Genomic DNA, 6,584 nt, shown 5'->3' on the forward strand with positions numbered 1-6,584 from the left:
GTGCTGTCAATGGTGTGGGTGAGTTTGAACGTTCAACCCGGGAGGTCAAACAGCGGTACGTCAAAACTACATTTGATTCCAAAATGGTTACAGATCCAAATACTGCAGTAATAATGCCTACTTTTTAACAAACAGATGGAGGGACTTCAAATATTGGCGTAAACAAAAAATGGCTGATAGGGCTAGGCATGCAGGGGGAACAGGTGGGGGTCCCACCCCTGTGTCACTTGAGCTCACAGATTTGGAGGAGCTGGCCCAGGGGTGTGTGCAGGATGAGGAGGTGTTTGGCGTGTCAAACATGGATACCGACATGCCAGACTTTGCGGCTCCTCATGTTGCCCCAGGTAAATGTTGTAATGTTAACAACTCAGAAATGTGTTTCTTAAAATATCTAGATTATAATTTTACTCTTTTCTATTTTTTCGCACAGAGACACAGGTGGATGAGTCTTCTCCAGAGGTGAGCTTTGGCCGCAGAATTTCTTCTGGCTCTGCAGGGGAGGAAGCAGTAGATCCAGCTGGGGACCCTGTGGCAGACAGTCCAGGGCATTCCCCCTCGCAGGCAGTGGCCCTCCTCACTGATCTCAATTTTAAATCAGATCAGCACACCGAGATTCTGCTGAGGATGGACGCCAATCTGCTACGGGTGGCGGACGCTCTGGAGCAAAGTGCTGTGGCCAACGTGACCATTGCTAAGGCCCTGGCGGAAAATACTGGGGCCAACGTGCGAATAGCAAATGCCCTGGAGCAGCTCGTTCGCCAGCACATGTTGGAGCCGGCCCCCCTTCCTGCCGGAACATCAGGACCCGCCACCTCTGGCACAACAACAGCCATCCCTCCAAATGTGCCTAGCCCTAGGCCTAGTCCAGAGGCCACAACATCTGCCTCTGGCCAGGCCAGCCAAAGGACTTCCCGGATCCATTCAGGCTCCCTCCAACCCCCGGCCAAACGGCCTAAAAGGTGATGACAGCACTGGCTAATTTCCCCACAATCCATCTCTGTGTTTGCCCCATATTCCTGCATGCCAAAAACATCCCTCTCCTTTCTTGTGAATTGTTTTTATTTTTTTATTTGTGTTCAAATGCCACTTATTTTGTTGGTGTGTGGCCAAAATGATTTCTACATTTTGTTCCCTGAAAAAAAAATTTTTTTACTTAAAAATAAACTTAAAAAAAAAAATAAAAAAAATTTGTAAACTTTGGAACCAAATTTGCTAAATTTTATTGTTGATTTCTTCACAAACTGGTTAAAAGGTAATCCCTCTAACAAACTTACAAACAATACAATGGAAATAGAAACATTTAATATTTTGTTAAAAAAACAAGGGTTAAAAACAATTTATGAGTTTTAATTAACAATTATCCAAAAACAAAAGGACGATTGGATTCTTGGGCAAAAAATAAAAATGATAAAAACCAAACATGCGTACAATATTGTTTGCCTAAAAAATAAACACTTACAATTATGTAAAAAGCACACAAAAAACACAAACATTTGTTAGCTAATTGATTGTATGCCCAAGAAATTAGCAGCTGAGTAGTTCACCTGCGTTCCGTTTTTAGCTACTAAAAAAGGTCTATTTGCTAAACACCTTACAAGCTGTTTAGCAATTAAAAGTTAATTGTTTTTGTTGCCTCACTTGATTAATCACAACACCAGGGAAGTACGAAGAGGCCATCATCACTGCGGTAGACTATACCAGACCACAAGCTGAGCGAGCAGTCTTAATGGAAATTGGATCACACAGTGACGTGTACAAAATAGCATCCACATTGGACGTTCGCACAAGATAATACATGTACGCCCAAAAACCGCCTTTGCCACGCCTGCGTTTTCTCACCTCCACCCCCGTTACCACCCATAAACGGAACATTCTGTCAATCAAATGACATAGGTCACTTCCTGTTCGCTGTGTATACGAGCGAACGAAAAATGACCGCAATGATCGGGCCGCACATGCGCAATGAGAACCGTACGCATGCGTGGTTTAAAACAATCGAATGCGTGCGAGCGAACGGCTGATAGCGTCCGGCTCTGAATGAGGTCCAGAGGCCTCCAACTGGCAGAAACATATCTATAAACTGGAAAGGTACCCAACAGAATTAAAGGGCAGCATCTTTACAGTTATTCTAGGACATATTTATTCTAGGGAGTCTTACTAGGCTTAATAACAGGCCACACTGGATGGCTGTACCTAAAGGCCCCCATACATCAGCAATCGATTGTGGCAATTCTGCCATTTGCAGATCAGTGCATAAAAAAATCGGCAATTTATGGGGTTCAAAGATCGCAGATTGCAACCAAAAAATTATTGGAATTGTTAAATCAGATTGTCCAATATGTTGGATTTCACAGATGGATTGGAGCTGTAGATTGCTAGTGTATGGAGATGATCGGTAGATTTGCAGACCGTTACTAATAAAATGATGGGCCTTTCAAGATTGGCAGATCTGTTTTTGCTGCAATCGATCTGCAAATCACTGAAAAAGATCTGTAATGTACAGTATGGATGCAGAAGCCACTTCGATGTGCAGAAGTGTGTCCACTACACCGTGCCTGTCTTTGGATCATTTGCTACTTCGTTGTGCAGAAGTGCGTCCACTACACCTAGCCTGTCTGCTGATCATTTGCCACTTTGTTGTGCAGAAGTGCGCCCACTACACCTTGCCTATCTGCGGATCATTTGCTACTTCATTGAGCAGAAGTGCGTCCTAGACATCTCACCCGTGTTCAGAGCAATTGTCAATTCTGCTGTCACTACAGCATCCAGCTTCAGTACCGCTGTCACTACAGCACTCAGCCTCAGTAGCGCTGTCACCACAGCGTCCAGCCCCAGTACCACTGTCACTACAGTGTGCGGCCTCTGTTCTGCTGTTACTAGAGCGTCCAACCTCAGTACTGCTGTCACTACAGCACCCAGCCTCAGTACCGCTGTTACCACAGCCTCCAGCCCCAGTACTGTTGTCACTACAGTGTCAAACCTTAGTACTGCTGTCACCACAGCATCCAGCCTCTGTACCGCTGTCACTACAACTTCCAGTCCTCAGTGCCATTGAGCTTCCTAGATTAGCATAATCCTTGTAAGAAACATCCACTTGGGCCACTGTAGCAAGATTCTCTATTCCCACAAGTACCAGTCACCTGACCAAAAGACCACGACCTGCCAGCTGGGCGCAGTTAAACCCATATCCCGCTTGGAGGGATCACTGGTGAACACCTCCCGGCTGGTTAGACTCAGCACCTTTGGTCAGATCTCGCCAATGACTGGTACTCGCGGATGAGGAGATCTTGTGTACAGGCCCCATGTATTAGACTTCCTCTTTAGCCCTGAACTACAGCTTGCACCCCACAGCAGGGGATTCCATACAGCAGGTCGTGACAATCCATCTGCAACACAAACTGCTTCTTAAAGTAAGGAACTTGCAAAACAGGCTGTACACAAAAAGTTCATCTTAAATCCTACCAAGCAGCCTCTGCTGGCCTAGACCACATTATCTGATCTGGAGATTGTTTCTTAAAGCACTCAATCAGTGGAGGCATCCTAGTGGCAAAATCACGTATGAACCTGCGATAATAACCCACCAGACCAAGGAATGTTTTGAGTTGTGATTTACATTTGGGATTAGGCTTCCACCTTATTGGCCTGAAGTTTAACCTGCCCTCTGCCTGCGATATATCCCAAGTATTTTGCCTCCACCATTCCAATGGCACATTTTCCAGGGTTAGTGGTAAACTCATGTGCCCATAAAGACTGTAACTGCCTCTACCCTTGGAAGGTGTGACTCCCAGTCAGAGCTAAAGGTGACTATGTTGTCTAAATATGCAGCTGCATACTCCCTGTGGGGATGAAGTAACTTATTCATAGCCCTCTGGAAAGTTGCTGGCGCTCCTAGCAAACCAAAAGGCAGCATTTTGTACTGGAACAAACACTCTGAGGTAGAGAAGGCTGTTTTTGCTTTAGCAGCTTCAGTCAAAGGAATCTGCAAATACCCTTTTGTCAAATTGAGAGTGGTGAGATACTGGCTTTTTGCTAGATTCTCCACCACCTTGTCCACCCAGGGCATAGGAATCCAACTGAGAAACTTTTATTTAACTTGCAAAAGTCATTACATAATCTTACAGCCCCTGAAGGCTTAGGCACTAAGACAATGGGGTTATTCCATTCACTGTTTGACTCCTCTATGACCCCTAAGTTCAGCATCTCCTCCAACTCTCATTTTACCACTGCTCGTTTTGCTTCAGGTATGCGATAGGGTTTCTGCTTTATTATTATCTCGGGAAAAGTAACAATATCATGCTGTATGATTTGGATCTTTCCCAGAATAGCACAGAATACATCTTGGTTTTGTGCTACTAAGCTCTCCACTTCCTGTTTTTGGCTAAGACTGAGGGTGACCTCCATGCGTACCTGACAGTATGGGGTTTTCTTTGCCACTAAAGAGGACTGACTGGCACTTTCTTTCAAAGGTTTTAATAGATTTACATGATAAATTTGTGCCTTCCTTCTACCCTCCTGTCGTACCCTGTAGTTTACAGGTCCCACCGCCCCTATGATCTCATAAGGGCCTCGCCATTGAGCATACACATTGCTTTCAGTAGTAGGCACAAGCACTAGTACCTTGTCTCCCGGCTGGAAAGATTGGTCGACTGTAGTAACATCATAATTGCGTTTCTGATGCTGCTGAGCTCTCTCCATATGTTCATTCAGAAGTGGCCCAATCTGCCATAACTGCCCATGCAATTGGGACACAAACTGAATGATATTTGGATCTTGACATGACTGTTGTTCTCACCCTTCCTTTAACACATCTAAAATTCCTCTAGGTTGCCTCCCATAGAGGAGTTCGATGGGACTGAACCCCGTGGAAGATTGGGGCACTTCACGAACTGCAAACATCAAATAAGGCCGGAGTAGATCCCAATCTTGCTTTTCTTGTGAAACCACCCTCTTTATCATTTGTTTAAGGGTCTGGTTAAAGCATTCCACTAGACCATCTGCTTGGGGGTGATAAACTGAGGTGGTAATCCTAACTACCCTTAACAGTCGGCACAAATCTTTCATCAATTTAGATGCAAAAGGAGTTCCTTGATCTGTCAGAACCTCTTTTGATATTCCCAGATGGGTATATAGCATCAATAACTCCCAGGCAATAGTGCTAGATTTCATGTTGCATAGCAGGATAGCCTCCGGGTACACTAATATGTATTGATGCCCACGAGCAGATTTTTCCACCGGCCCTATCAGATCCATACCAATTCTCTCAAAAGGTACAGAAATTACAGGGAGGGGTACCAATGGTGCCCGAAACCCTGGCCAGGGTGCTGTTTTCTGACACGCTGGACATTCCTGACAATACTTTTTTACTGCTGCATGAATGCCGGGCCAGAAGAATCTTAACTGAATACGCTGGAGAGTTTTCTCCACCCCCAAATGGGCACCCCATAGGTGTGTATGAGCTGCCCTCAACACCAACTGCTCATGTTTCTGGGGAACCAACAATTGGTCTACTCTCTTACCGTGCAAATATGTTAAACAATATAACAAATAATTTTTCAATGCAAAGCATGATACATCTTCTGCTGGTAAAGCCGTGATTACTCTACCATTTATCTCTGCAACATTTTCAAATGCATTAATCAAGCTCCCATCATTCTGTTGTTCTTGGCCAAAGCCCTGCAAAGACACTTCCTTGCCAAAGGGACCCCACTGTGCCTCAGTCTGACTCCCCTCCTGCTGCTCATTGGCCAAGGAGGGTGTTACAACCACTAAACTTTGGGACACAGCAGAGCTTAGCTCTTGGGACACCTCTGATGTGGACCATCTGCTGTCATCATGCCACATAACCACCTCTTGTAATAACAGAAAATCCCAAACTAGGATCAATGGGTAGGGGGGTAGGGTGCTCTGGCGGCTACTACGGCTACCACCTTCAGCAAACGCCCTTTTATCACTATCGGAAGGTGTACTCGGGGGCATTCTTCTACATCCCCATGTACACATCTAATCTATACTGGGGGTAGCACCTGATCAGCCAGAGGTGGGAGCAGGTTGGCAGAGATGGTGGTTAATTCGCTGTCTGTATTCACTAAGGCCCAGACCTCCTGGCCTTCCACTCACCATCAAATGAAACAAGGTGGTTTGTGCCGGAGAAGTGCTTGCTGCAGCCATGCTGACCACTGGTCGAGTTGTTTTTTCAGCACTGCAGTTGATTGGCTCGCCGAGCTTTGGGCAGTCACGGCACAAATTAATGGGCTCGCCACAGTCAAAACAAACAGCTGAAGGTGGGTTGTTGGCTTTAACAACTGAGACCTGGGTTCTAGGTTTGGGTACTGGCTGGACCAACCTCTGCGTGGCTTTATTCAACTAGCCAAGAGTCAGGTACCATTCGATTGATTATTCCTGTCACCAATGTGTCAGGATGCAGCATGGGATTGGCCTTTACTCACCACTGAACTGGAGTCTTTAGGCTCCGAGGTGTTCAGGCACCAGTTGTAGTGATGAGTATTCTTCCTGGGACCTGCTAGGGCTTCCATGCATGCATCCCGGTCCCTGTGTTAGCAGGTATGGGCGCAGCTATGTTAGTT

The sequence above is a fragment of the Taudactylus pleione genome, unplaced genomic scaffold (genome assembly GCF_031769625.1).
Source record: "Taudactylus pleione unplaced genomic scaffold, aTauple2 ptg000015l, whole genome shotgun sequence".
Classification (NCBI taxonomy): Eukaryota; Metazoa; Chordata; class Amphibia; order Anura; family Myobatrachidae; genus Taudactylus; species Taudactylus pleione.